At 47.7% G+C, this 14,867-nt stretch overlaps 3 non-coding genes across 3 annotated transcripts; all 3 read left to right on the forward strand.

Moving 5' to 3' along the window:
* The first annotated feature begins 1,084 nt into the window (after positions 1–1,084).
* TRNAH-AUG (transfer RNA histidin (anticodon AUG)) lies at positions 1,085–1,157 on the forward strand. Its single transcript has one exon. It is a non-coding gene; the product is annotated as a tRNA-His (tRNA).
* A 1,780-nt stretch (positions 1,158–2,937) lies between these two features.
* TRNAH-AUG (transfer RNA histidin (anticodon AUG)) lies at positions 2,938–3,010 on the forward strand. The gene has a single exon. It is a non-coding gene; the product is annotated as a tRNA-His (tRNA).
* A 3,101-nt stretch (positions 3,011–6,111) lies between these two features.
* Positions 6,112–6,184, forward strand: TRNAH-AUG (transfer RNA histidin (anticodon AUG)). Its single transcript has one exon. It is a non-coding gene; the product is annotated as a tRNA-His (tRNA).
* The last annotated feature ends 8,683 nt before the right edge of the window (positions 6,185–14,867 follow it).

The raw sequence follows: 14,867 nt of genomic DNA on the forward strand, positions 1-14,867 counted from the left end.
TGGCGTAAAAAGTCAAGGTTTCTCCACAATACCTGACAACCATTTAATTACTGAGCTTCCGTGGCTCAATGGTTGGCGCGTTCGGCTGTTAACCGAAAGGTTGGTGGTTCGAGCCCATCCGGGAGCGGTGTTGTGAGGTCTCAGATGTGACGTTAAAATTCAAGAGTTTTCCACAATACGAGACAACCATATAATTTCTGAACTTCCGTTGGCTCAATGGTTAGCGCGTTCGGCTGTTAACCAGTAAGTTGGTGGTTCGAGCCCACCCGAAACCGGTGTTGTGAGGTCTCAGATGTGGCGTAAAAAGTCAAGGTTTTTCCACAATACCTGACGACCATTCAATTTTTGGGCTTCCGTGGCGCAATGGTTAGCGCGTTCGGCTGTTAACCGAAAGGTTGGTGGTTCGAACCCATCCGGGAGCGGTGTTGTGAGGTCTCAGATGTGACGTAAAAAGTCAAGAGTTTTCCACAATACGAGACAACCATATAATTTCTGAACTTCCGTTGGCTCAATGGTTAGCGCGTTCGGCTGTTAACCAGTAAGTTGGTGGTTCGAGCCCACCCGAAACCGGTGTTGTGAGGTCTCAGATGTGGCGTAAAAAGTCAAGGTTTCTCCACAATACCTGACAACCATTTAATTACTGAGCTTCCGTGGCTCAATGGTTGGCGCGTTCGGCTGTTAACCGAAAGGTTGGTGGTTCGAGCCCACCCGAAACCGGTGTTGTGAGGTCTCAGATGTGGCGTAAAAAATCAAGGTTTCTCCACAATACCTGACAACCATTTAATTACTGAGCTTCCGTGGCTCAATGATTGGGGCGTTCGGCTGTTAACCGAAAGGTTGGTGGTTCGAGCCCACCCGAAACCGGTGTTGTGGGGTTTCAGAAGTAGCATAAAAATTCAAAACTTTTCCACAATACGTGATAACCATTTAATTTCTGAGCTTCCCTGGCTTAATTGTTAGCGCGTTCGGCTGTTAACCAATAGGTTGGTGGTTCGAGCCCACCCGGGACCGGTGTTGTGGGATCTCAAATGTAACGTAAAAACCAAAGTTTTTCCACAATACCTGACGACCATTGAATTTTTGGGTTTCCGTGGCGCATTGGTTAGCGCGTTCGGCTATGAACCGAAAGGTTGGTGGTTCGTGCCCATCCGGGAGCGGTGTTGTGAGGTCTCAGATGTGACGTAAAAAGTCGAGGTTTTTCCACAATACCTGACGAACATTTAATTTTTGGGCTTCCGTGGCGCAATGGTTAGCGCGTTCGGCTGTTAACCGAAAGGTTGGTGGTTCGAGCCCACCCGAAAGCGGTGTTGTGAGGTCTCAGATGTAACGTAAAATGTCATAGTTTTTCCACAATACCTGACGACCATTTAATATTTGGGCTTACGTGGCGCAATGGTTAGTGCGCTCAGCTGTTATTCAAAAGGTTGGTGGTTCGAGCTCCTCCGGGAGCGTTTTGTGGGGTCTCAGATGTGACGTAAAAAGTCGAGGTTTTTCCACAATACCTGACGACCATTTAATATTTGGGCTTCCGTGGCGCAATGGTTAGCGCGTTCGGCTGTTAACCGAAAGGTTGGTGGTTCGAGCCCACCCGAAAGCGGTGTTGTGAGGTCTCAGATGTAACGTAAAATGTCATAGTTTTTCCACAATACCTGACGACCATTTAATATTTGGGCTTACGTGGCGCAATGGTTAGTGCGCTCAGCTGTTATTCAAAAGGTTGGTGGTTCGAGCCCCTCCGGGAGCGTTTTGTGGGGTCTCAGATGTAACGTAAAAAGTCAGAGTTTCTCCACAATACCTGACAACCATTTAATTACTGAGCTTCCGTGGCTCAATGGTTAGCGCGTTCGGCTGTTAACCAATAGGTTGGTGGTTCAAGCCCATCCGGGAGCGGTGTTGTGAGGTCTCAGATGTAACGTAAAATGTCATAGTTTTTCCACAGCACCTGACGACCATTTAAATTTTGGGCTTCTGTGGCGCAATGGTTAGCGCGTTCAGCTATTATTCAAAAGACTGGTGAGTTGAGCCCTCCCGGGAGCGGTGCTGTGAGGTCTCAGATGTAACGTAAAATGTCAGAGTTTTTCCACAATAACTGACGAACATTTAATTTTTGGGCTTCCGTGGCGCAATGGTTAGCGCGTTCAGCAGTAAAACAATAGGTTGGTGGTTCGAGCCCACCCGGGAGCGGTGTTTTGGGATCTCAAATGTAACGTAAAAAGCCAAAGTTTTTTCACAATACCTGACGACCATTTAATTCTTGGGCTTCCGTTGCGCAATGGTTAGCGCGCTCAACTGTTATTCAAAAGGTTGGTGGTTCGAGCGTACCCGGGAGCGGTGTTGTGATGTCTCAGATGTAACGTAAAATGTCATAGTTTTCCACAATAACTGACGAACATTTAATTTCTGAACTTCCGTGGCTCAATGGTTAGCGCGTTCGGCTGTTAACCAATAGGTTGGTGGTTCGAGCCCATCTGGGAGCGGTGTTGTGAGGTCTCAGATGTAACTTAAAAAGTCAAACGTTTTCCACAATAACTGACGAACCGAAAGTTTGGTGGTTCGAGCCCATCCGGGAGCGTTTTGTGGTGTCTCAGATGTAACGTGAAAAGTCAGAGTTTTTCCACAATACCTGACGAACATTTAATTTTTGGGCTTCCGTGGCTCAATGGTTAGCGCGTTCGGCTGTTAACCAGTAAGTTGGTGGTTCGAGCCCACCCAAACCGGTGTTGTGAGGTCTCAGATGTAGCTTAAAAATTCAAAACTTTTCCACAATACGTGATAACCATTTAATTTCTGAGCTTCCGTGGCTTAATTGTTAGCGCGTTCGGCTGTTAACCAATAGGTTGGTGGTTCGAGCCCACCCGGGACCGGTGTTGTTGGATCTCAAATGTAACGTAAAAACCAAAGTTTTTCCACAATACCTGACGACCATTGAATTTTTGGGTTTCCGTGGCGCATTGGTTAGCGCGTTCGGCTATGAACCGAAAGGTTGGTGGTTCGTGCCCATCCGGGAGCGTTTTGTGGTGTCTCAGATGTAACGTGAAAAGTCAGAGTTTTTCCACAATACCTGACGAACATTTAATTTTTGGGCTTCCGTGGCTCAATGGTTAGCGCGTTCGGCTGTTAACCAGTAAGTTGGTGGTTCGAACCCACCCGAAACCGGTGTTGTGAGGTCTCAGATGTGGCGTAAAAAGTCAAGGTTTCTCCACAATACCTGACAACCATTTAATTACTGAGCTTCCGTGGCTCAATGGTTGGCGCGTTCGGCTGTTAACCGAAAGGTTGGTGGTTCGAGCCCATCCGGGAGCGGTGTTGTGAGGTCTCAGATGTGACGTAAAAGTCAAGAGTTTTCCACAATACCTGACGACCAATTAATATTTGGGCTTCCGTGGCGCAATGGTTAGTGCGTTCAGCAGTTAACCGAAAGGTGGGTGGTTCGAGCCCACCCGGGAGAGGTGTTGTGGGGTCTCAGATGTAGCGTAAAAAGTCAAAACTTTTCCACAATACGGGACAACCATTTAATTCCTGAGCTTCCGTGGCTCAATGGTTAGCGCGTTCGGCTGTTAACCAATAGGTTGGTGGTTCGAGCCCACCCGGGAGCGGTGTTGTGGGGTCTCAGATGTAGCATAAAAATTCAAAACTTTTCCACAATACGTGATAACCATTTAATTTCTGAGCTTCCGTGGCTTAATTGTTAGCGCGTTCGGCTGTTAACCAATAGGTTGGTGGTTCGAGCCCACCCGGGACCGGTGTTGTGGGATCTCAAATGTAACGTAAAAAGTCGAGGTTTTTCCACAATACCTGACCAACATTTAATTTTTGGGCTTCCGTGGCGCAATGGTTAGCGCGCTCAACTGTTATTCAAAAGGTTGGTGGTTCGAGCGTACCCGGGAGCGGTGTTGTGATGTCTCAGATGTGACGTAAAAAGTTGAGGTTTTTCCACAATACCTGACGACCATTTAATATATGGGCTTCCGTGGCGCAATGGTTAGCGCGTTCGGCTGTTAACCGAAAGGTTGGTGGTTCGAGCCCACCCGAAAGCGGTGTTGTGAGGTCTCAGATGTAACGTAAAATGTCATAGTTTTTCCACAATACCTGACGACCATTTAATATTTGGGCTTACGTGGCGCAATGGTTAGTGCGCTCAGCTGTTATTCAAAAGGTTGGTGGTTCGAGCTCCTCCGGGAGCGTTTTGTGGGGTCTCAGATGTGACGTAAAAAGTCGAGGTTTTTCTACAATACCTGACGACCATTTAATATTTGGGCTTCCGTGGCGCAATGGTTAGCGCGTTCGGCTGTTAACCGAAAGGTTGGTGGTTCGAGCCCTCCCGAAAGCGGTGTTGTGAGGTCTCAGATGTAACGTAAAATGTCATAGTTTTTCCACAATTCCTGACGACCATTTAATATTTGGGCTTACGTGGCGCAAAGGTTAGTGCGCTCAGCTGTTATTCAAAAGGTTGGTGGTTCGAGCCCCTCCGGGAGCGTTTTGTGGGGTCTCAGATGTAACGTAAAAGGTCAGAGTTTCTCCACAATACCTGACAACCATTTAATTACTGAGCTTCCGTGGCTCAATGGTTAGCGCGTTCGGCTGTTAACCAATAGGTTGGTGGTTCGAGCCCATCCGGGAGCGGTGTTGTGAGGTCTCAGATGTAACGTAAAATGTCATAGTTTTTCCACAGCACCTGACGACCATTTAAATTTTGGGCTTCCGTGGCGCAATGGTTAGCGCGTTCAGCTATTATTCAAAAGACTGGTGGTTTGAGCCCTCCCGGGAGCGGTGCTGTGAGGTCTCAGATGTAACGTAAAATGTCAGAGTTTTTCCACAATAACTGACGAACATTTAATTTTTGGGCTTCCGTGGCGCAATGGTTAGCGCGTTCAGCAGTAAAACAATAGGTTGGTGGTTCGAGCCCACCCGGGAGCGGTGTTGTGGGATCTCAAATGTAACGTAAAAAGCCAAAGTTTTTCACAATACCTGACGACCATTTAATTCTTGGGCTTCCGTTGCGCAATGGTTAGCGCGCTCAACTGTTATTCAAAAGGTTGGTGGTTCGAGCGTACCCGGGAGCGGTGTTGTGATGTCTCAGATGTGACGTAAAAAGTCGCGGTTTTTCCACAATACCTGACGACCATTTAATATTTGGGCTTCCGTGGCGCAATGTCTAGCGCGTTCGGCTGTTAACCGAAAGGTTGGTAGTTCGAGCCCACCCGAAAGCGGTGTTGTGAGGTCTCAGATGTAACGTAAAATGTCATAGTTTTTAAACAATAACTGACGAACATTTAATTTCTGAACTTCCGTGGTTCAATGGTTAGCGCGTTCGGCTGTTAACCAATAGGTTGGTGGTTCGACCCCATCTGGGAGCCGTGTTGTGAGGTCTCAGATGTAACTTAAAAAGTCAAACGTTTTCCACAATAACTGACGAACCGAAAGTTTGGTGGTTCGAGCCCATCCGGGAGCGTTTTGTGGTGTCTCAGATGTAACGTGAAAAGTCAGAGTTTTTCCACAATACCTGACGAACATTTAATTTTTGGGCTTCCGTGGCTCAATGGTTAGCGCGTTCGGCTGTTAACCAGTAAGTTGGTGGTTCGAGCCCACCCGAAACCGGTGTTGTGAGGTCTCAGATGTGGCGTAAAAAGTCAAGGTTTCTCCACAATACCTGACAACCATTTAATTACTGAGCTTCCGTGGCTCAATGGTTGGCGCGTTCGGCTGTTAACCGAAAGGTTGGTGGTTCGAGCCCATCCGGGAGCGGTGTTGTGAGGTCTCAGATGTGACGTAAAAGTCAAGAGTTTTCCACAATACCTGACGACCAATTAATATTTGGGCTTCCGTGGTGCAATGGTTAGTGCGTTCAGCAGTTAACCGAAAGGTGGGTGGTTCGAGCCCACCCGGGAGCGGTGTTGTGGGGTCTCAGATGTAGCATAAAAATTCAAAACTTTTCCACAATACGTGATAACCATTTAATTTCTGAGCTTCCGTGGCTTAATTGTTAGCGCGTTCGGCTGTTAACCAATAGGTTGGTGGTTCGAGCCCACCCGGGACCGGTGTTGTGGGATCTCAAATGTAACGTAAAAACCAAAGTTTTTCCACAATACCTGACGACCATTGAATTTTTGGGTTTCCGTGGCGCATTGGTTAGCGCGTTCGGCTATGAACCGAAAGGTTGGTGGTTCGTGCCCATCCGGGAGCGGTGTTGTGAGGTCTCAGATGTGACGTAAAAAGTCGAGGTTTTTCCACAATACCTGACGAACATTTAATTTTTGGGCTTCCGTGGCTTAATGGTTAGCGCGCTCAACTGTTATTCAAAAGGTTGGTGGTTCGAGCGTACCCGGGAGCGGTGTTGTGATGTCTCAGATGTGACGTAAAAAGTCGAGGTTTTTCCACAATACCTGACGACCATTTAATATTTGGGCTTCCGTGGCGCAATGGTTAGCGCGTTCGGCTGTTAACCGAAAGGTTGGTGATTCGAGCCCACCCGAAAGCGGTGTTGTGAGGTCTCAGATGTAACGTAAAATGTCATAGTTTTTCCACAATACCTGACGACCATTTAATATTTGGGCTTACGTGGCGCAATGGTTAGTGCGCTCAGCTGTTATTCAAAAGGTTGGTGGTTCGAGCCCCTCCGGGAGCGTTTTGTGGGGTCTCAGATGTGACGTAAAAAGTCGAGGTTTTTCCACAATACCTGACGACCATTTAATATTTGGGCTTCCGTGGTGCAATGGTTAGCACGTTCGGCTGTTAACCGAAAGGTTGGTGGTTCGAGCCCACCCGAAAGCGGTGTTGTGAGGTCTCAGATGTAACGTAATATGTCATAGTTTTTCCACAATACCTGACGACCATTTAATATTTGGGCTTACGTGGCGCAATGGTTAGTGCGCTCAGCTGTTATTCAAAAGGTTGGTGGTTCGAGCCCCTCCGGGAGCGTTTTGTGGGGTCTCAGATGTAACGTAAAAGTCAGAGTTTCTCCACAATACCTGACAACCATTTAATTACTGAGCTTCCGTGGCTCAATGGTTAGCGCGTTCGGCTGTTAACCAATAGGTTGGTGGTTCGAGCCCATCCGGGAGCGGTGTTGTGAGGTCTCAGATGTAACGTAAAATGTCATAGTTTTTCCACAGCACCTGACGACCATTTAAATTTTGGGCTTCCGTGGCGCAATGGTTAGCGCGTTCAGCTGTTATTCAAAAGACTGGTGGTTTGAGCCCTCCCGGGAGCGGTGCTGTGAGGTCTCAGATGTAACGTAAAATGTCAGAGTTTTTCCACAATAACTGACGAACATTTAATTTTTGGGCTTCCGTGGCGCAATGGTTAGCGCGTTCAGCTGTTAATCGAAAGGTTGGTGGTTCGAGCCCATCCGGGGGCGGTGTTGTGAGGTCTCAGATGTGAAGTAAAAAGTCAAAGTTTTACCTCAATACCTGACGAAAATTTAACTTTTGGGCTTCAGTGGCGCAATGGTCAGCGCGTTCAGCTGTTAACCGAAAGGTTGGTGGTTCGAGCCCACCCGGGAGCGGTGTTTTTGGATCTCAAATGTAACGTAAAAAGCCAAAGTTTTTTCACAATACCTGACGACCATCTAATTCTTGGGCTTCCGTTGCGCAATGGTTAGCGCGTTCGGCTGTTGACCGAAAGGTTGGTGGTTCGAGCCCACCTGGGAGAGGTGTTGTAGGGTCTCAGATGTAACGTAAAAAGTCATAACTTATCCACAATACCTAACAACCATTTAATTTCTGAGCTTCTGTGGCTCACTGGTTAGCGCGTTCGGCTGTTAACCAATAGGTTGGTGGTTCGAGCCCATCCGGGAGAAGTGTTGTGACGTCTCAGATGTAACGTAAAATGTCAGAGTTTTTCCACAATAACTGACGAACATTTAATTTTTGGGCTTCCGTGGCTCAATGGTTAGAGCGTTCGGCTGTTAACCAATAGGTTGGTGGTTCGAGCCCTCCCGGGAGCGGTGTTGTGACGTCTCAGATGTAACGTAAAATGTCAGAGTTTTTCCACAATACCTGACGAGCATTTAATTTTTGGGCTTCCGTGGCGCAATGGTTAGCGCGTTCGGCTGTTATCCAGTAAGTTGGTGGTTCGAGCCCACCCGAAACCGGTGTTGTGAGGTCTCAGATGTGGCGTAAAAAGTCAAGGTTTCTCCACAATACCTGACAACCATTTACATTACATTACGTTACATTTGAGATCCCACAACACCGGTCCCGGGTGGGCTCGAACCACCAACCTATTGGTTAACAGCCGAACGCGCTAACAATTAAGCCACGGAAGCTCAGAAATTAAATGGTTATCACGTATTGTGGAAAAGTTTTGAATTTTTATGCTACATCTGAGACCCCACAACACCGCTCCCGGGTGGGCTCGAACCACCAACCTATTGGTTAACAGCCGAACGCGCTAACCATTGAGCCATGGAAGCTCAGGAATTAAATGGTTGTCCCGTATTGTGGAAAAGTTTTGACTTTTTACGCTACATCTGAGACCCCACAACACCTCTCCCGGGTGGGCTCGAACCACCCACCTTTCGGTTAACTGCTGAACGCACTAACCATTGCACCACGGAAGCCCAAATATTAATTGGTCGTCAGGTATTGTGGAAAACTCTTGACTTTTACGTCACATCTGAGACCTCACAACACCGCTCCCGGATGGGCTCGAACCACCAACCTTTCGGTTAACAGCCGAACGCGCCAACCATTGAGCCACGGAAGCTCAGTAATTAAATGGTTGTCAGGTATTGTGGAGAAACCTTGACTTTTTACGCCACATCTGAGACCTCACAACACCGGTTTCGGGTGGGCTCGAACCACCAGCTTACTGGTTAACAGCCGAACGCGCTAACCATTGAGCCACGGAAGCCCAAAAATTAAATGTTCGTCAGGTATTGTGGAAAAACTCTGACTTTTCACGTTACATCTGAGACACCACAAAACGCTCAGGGATGGGCTCGAACCACCAAACTTTCGGTTCGTCAGTTATTGTGGAAAACGTTTGACTTTTTAAGTTACATCTGAGACCTCACAACACCGCTCCCAGATGGGCTCGAACCACCAACCTATTGGTTAACAGCCGAACGCGCTAACCATTGAGCCACGGAAGTTCAGAAATTAAATGTTCGTCAGTTATTGTGGAAAAACTATGACATTTTACGTTACATCTGAGACCTCACAACACCGCTTTCGGGTGGGCTCGAACCACCAACCTTTCGGTTAACAGCCGAACGCGCTAACCATTGCGCCACGGAAGCCCAAATATTAAATGGTCGTCAGGTATTGTGGAAAAACCGCGACTTTTTACGTCACATCTGAGACATCACAACACCGCTCCCGGGTACGCTCGAACCACCAACCTTTTGAATAACAGTTGAGCGCGCTAACCATTGCGCAACGGAAGCCCAAGAATTAAATGGTCGTCAGGTATTGTGAAAAAACTTTGGCTTTTTACGTTACATTTGAGATCCCACAACACCGCTCCCGGGTGGGCTCGAACCACCAACCTATTGTTTTACTGCTGAACGCGCTAACCATTGCGCCACGGAAGCCCAAAAATTAAATGTTCGTCAGGTATTGTTGAAAAACTCTGACATTTTACGTTACATCTAGGACCTCACAGCACCGCTCCCGAATGGGCCCGAACCACCAACCTATTGGTTAACAGCCGAACGCACTAACCATTGAGCCACGGAAGCTCAGAAATTAAATGGTTGTCAGGTATTGTGGATAAGTTATGACTTATTACGTTACATCTGAGACCCTATAACACCTCTCCCGGTTGGGCTCGAACCACCAACCTTTCGGTTAACAGCCGAACGCGCTAACCATTGCGCGACGGAAGCCCAAAAACTAAATGGTCGTCAGATATTGTGGAAAAACTTTGGCTTTCAACGTTACATTTGAGATCTCACAACACCGCTCCCGGGTGGGCTCGAACCACCAACCTATTGGTTAACAGCCGTACGCGCTAACCATTGAGCCACGGAAGCTCAGAAATTAAATGGTTGTCACGAATTGTGGAAAAGTTTTGACTTTTTACGCTACATCTGAGACCCCAAAACACCTCTCCCGGGTGGGCTCGAACCTTCAACCTTTCGATTAACAGCTGAACGCGCTAATCATTGCGCCACGGAAGCCCAAAAATTAAATGTTCGTGAGGTATTGTGGAAAAACTCTGACATTTTACGTTACATCTGAGACCTCACAACACCGCTCCCGGATGGACTCGAACCACCAACCTATTGGTTAACAGCCGAACGCGCTAACCATTGAGCCACGGAAGCTCAGAAATTGAATGGTTGTCAGGTATTGTGGATAAGTTATGATTATTACGTTACATCTGAGACCCTACAACACCTCTCCCGGTTGGGCTCGAACCACCAACCTTTCGGTTAACAGCCGAACGCGCTAACCATTGCGCCTAGGAAGCCCAAAAAATAAATGGTCGTCAGATATTGTGGAAAAACTTTGGCTTTCTACGTTACATTTGGGATCCCACATCACCGCTCCCGGGTGGGCTCGAACCACCAACCTATTGGTTAACAGCCGAACGCGCTAACCATTGCGCCACGGAAGCCCAAAAACTAAATGGTCGTCAGGTATTGTGGAGAAACTTTGGTTTTCTACGTTACATTTGAGATCCCACAACACCGCTCCCGGGTGGGCTCGAACCACCAACCTTTTGGTTAACAGCTGAACGCGCTAACCATTGCGCCACGGAAGCCCACAAATTAAATGTTCGTCAGGTATTGTGTAAAAACCTTGACTTTTTACGTCACATCTGAGACCTCACAACACCGCTCCCGGATGGGCTCGAACCACCAACCTATTGGTTAACAGCCGAACGCGCTAACCATTGAGCCACGGGAGCTCAGAAATTAAATGGTTGTCACGTATTGTGGAAAAGTTTTGACTTTTTACGCTACATCTGAGACCCCACAACACCTCTCCCGGGTGGGCTCGAACCTTCAACCTTTCGATTAACAGCTGAACGCGCTAATCATTGCGCCACGGAAGCCCACAAATTAAATGTTCGTCAGGTATTGTGGAAAAACTCTGACATTTTACGTTACATCTGAGACCTCACAACACCGCTCCCGGATGGGCTCGAACCACCAACCTATTGGTTAACAGCCGAACGCGCTAACCATTGAGCCACGGAAGCTCAGAAATTGAATGGTTGTCAGGTATTGTGGATAAGTTATGACTTATTACGTTACATCTGAGACCCTACTACACCTCTCCCGGTTGGGCTCGAACCACCAACCTTTCGGTTAACAGCCGAACGCGCTAACCATTGCGCCTAGGAATCCCAAAAAATAAATGGTCGTCAGATATTGTGGAAAAACTTTGGCTTTCTACGTTACATTTGAGATCCCACATCACCGCTCCCAGGTGGGCTCGAACCACCAACCTATTGGTTAACAGCCGAACGCGCTAACCATTGCGCCACGGAAGCCCAAAAACTAGAGACGTCACAACACTTCTCCCGGATGGGCTCGAACCACCAACCTATTAGTTAACAGCCGAACATTGAGCCACGGAAGCTCAGAAAATAAATGGTTATCATGTATTACGGAAAAAGTTTGACTTTTCACGCTACATCTGAGACCTCACAACACCGCTCCCGGATGGGCTCGAACCACCAACCTTTCGATTAACAGCTGGACGCGCTAATTATTGCGCCACGGAAGCCCAGAAATGAAATGTTCGTCAAGTATTGTGGAAAAACTCTGACATTTGACGTAACATCTGAGACGTCACAACACCGCTCCCGGATGGGCTCGAACCACCAACCTTTCGGTTAACAGCCGAACGCGCTAACCATTGCGCCACGGACGCCCAAAAATTAAATGGTCGTCTGGTATTGTGGAAAAACTTTGGCTATTTACGTTACATTTGAGATCCCAAAACACCGCTCCCGGGTGGGCTCGAACCACCAACCTTTCGATTAACAGCTGGACGCGCTAATTATTGCGCCACGGAAGCCCAGAAATGAAATGTTCGTCAGGTATTGTGGAAAAACTCTGACATTTTACGTAACATCTGAGACGTCACAACACCGCTCCCGGATGGGCTCGAACCACCAACCTTTCGGTTAACAGCCGAACGCGCTAACCATTGCGCCACGGACGCCCAAAAATTAAATGGTCGTCTGGTATTGTGGGAAAACTTTGGGTTTTTACGTTACATTAGAGATCCCACAACACCGCTCCCGGGTGGGCTCGAACCACCAACCTTTCGGTTAACAGCCGAACGCGCTAACCATAGCGCAACGGAAGCCCAAATATTAAATGGTCGTCAGGTATTGAGGTAAAACTTTGACTTTTTACTTCACATCTGAGACCTCACAACACCGCTCCCGGATGGGCTCGAACCTCCAACCTTTCGGTTAACAGCCGAACGCGCTAACCATTGCGCCACGGACGCCCAAAAATTAAATGGTCGATAGGTATTGTGGAAAAACTTTGGCTATTTACGTTACATTTGAGATCCCAAAACACCGCTCCCGGGTGGGCTCGAACCACCAACCTATTGGTTAACAGCCGAACGCGCTAACAATTCAGCCACGGCAGCTCAGAAAATAAATGGTTATCACGTATTATGGAAAAAGTTTGACTTTTCACGCTACATCTGAGACCTCACAACACCGCTCCCGGATGGGCTCGAACCACCAACCTTTCGATTAACAGCCGAACGCGCTAACCATTGAGCCACGGAAGCCCAAAAATTAAATGTTCGTCAGGTATTGTGGAAAAACTCTGACATTTTACGTTACATCTGAGACGTCACAACACCTCTCCCGGATGGGCTCGAACCACCAACCTGTTAGTTAACAGCCGAACGCGCTAACCATTGAGCCACGGAAGCTCAGAAAATAAATGGTTATCATGTATAAGGGAAAAAGTTTGACTTTTCACGCTACATCTGAGACCTCACAACACCGCTCCCGGATGGGCTCGAACCACCAACCTTTCGGTTAACAGCCGAACGCGCTAACCATTCGCCACGGACGGCCAAAAATTAAATGGTCGTCAGGTATTGTGAAAAAACTTTGGCTTTTTACGTTACATTTGAGATCCCACAACACCGCTCCCGGGTGGGCTCGAACCACCAACCTATTGTTTTACTGCTGAACGCGCTAACCATTGCGCCACGGAAGCCCAAAAATTAACTCTTCGTCAGTTATTGTGGAAAAACTCTGACATTTTTCGTTACATCTGAGACCTCACAGCACCGCTCCCGGGAGGGCTCAAACCACCAGTCTTTTGAATAACAGCTGAACGCGCTAACCATTGCGCCACGGAAGCCCAAAAATTAAATGCTCGTCAGGTATTGTGGAAAAACTCTGACATTTTACGTTACATATGAGACGTCACAACACCGCTCCCGGGAGGGCTCGAACCACCAACCTATTGGTTAACAGCCGAACGCTCTAACCATTGAGCCACGGAAGCCCAAAAATTAAATGTTCGTCAGGTATTGTGGAAAAACTCTGACATTTTACGTTACATCTGAGACGTCACAACACTTCTCCCGGATGGGCTCGAACCACCAACCTATTGGTTAACAGCCGAACGCGCTAACCATTGAGCCACAGAAGCTCAGAAATTAAATGGTTGTTAGGTATTGTGGATAAGTTATGACTTTTTACGTTACATCTGAGACCCTACAACACCTCTCCCAGGTGGGCTCGAACCACCAACCTTTCGGTCAACAGACGAACGCGCTAACCATTGCGCAACGGAAGCCCAAGAATTAAATGGTCGTCAGGTATTGTGAAAAAACTTTGGCTTTTTACGTTACATTTGAGATCCCACAACACCGCTCCCGGGTGGGCTCGAACCACCAACCTATTGTTTTACTGCTGAACGCGCTAACCATTGCGCCACGGAAGCCCAAAAATTAACTGTTCGTCAGTTATTGTGGAAAAACTCTGACATTTTTCGTTACATCTGAGACCTCACAGCACCGCTCCCGGGAGGGCTCAAACCACCAGTCTTTTGAATAACAGCTGAACGCGCTAACCATTGCGCCACGGAAGCCCAAAATTTAAATGGTCGTCAGGTGCTGTGGAAAAACTATGACATTTTACGTTACATCTGAGACCTCACAACACCGCTCCCGGATGGGCTCGAACCACCAACCTATTGGTTAACAGCCGAAAGCGCTAACCATTGAGCCACGGAAGCTCAGTAATTAAATGGTTGTCAGGTATTGTGGAGTAACTCTGACTTTTTACGTTACATCTGAGACCCCACAAAACGCTCCCGGAGGGGCTCGAACCACCAACCTTTTGAATAACAGCTGAGCGCACTAACCATTGCGCCACGTAAGCCCAAATATTAAATGGTCGTCAGGTATTGTGGAAAAACTATGACATATTACGTTACATCTGAGACCTCACAACACCGCTTTCGGGTGGGCTCGAACCACCAACCTTTCGGTTAACAGCCGAACGTGCTAACCATTGCGCCACGGAAGCCCACAAATTAAATGTTCCACAGGTATTGTGGAAAAACTCTGACATTTTACGTTACACCTGAGACCTCACAACACCGCTCTCGGATGGGCTCGAACCACCAACCTTTTGGTTAACAGCCGAACGCGCTAACCATTGAGCCACGGAAGCTCAGAAATTAAATGGTTGTCACGTATTGTGGAAAAGTTTTGACTTTTTACGCTACATCTGAGACCCCACAACACCTCTCCCGGGTGGGCTCGAACCTCCAACCTTTCGATTAACAGCTGAACGCGCTAGTCATTGCGCCACGGAAGCCCACAAATTAAATGTTCCACAGGTATTGTGGAAAAACTCTGACATTTTACGTTACATCTGAGACCTCACAACACCGCTCTCGGATGGGCTCAAACCACCAA

This window comes from Phalangium opilio, unplaced genomic scaffold (assembly GCF_054372755.1).
Source record: "Phalangium opilio isolate 3A_F unplaced genomic scaffold, DU_Popi_V2 ptg000360l_1, whole genome shotgun sequence".
Lineage (NCBI taxonomy): Eukaryota > Metazoa > Arthropoda > Arachnida > Opiliones > Phalangiidae > Phalangium > Phalangium opilio.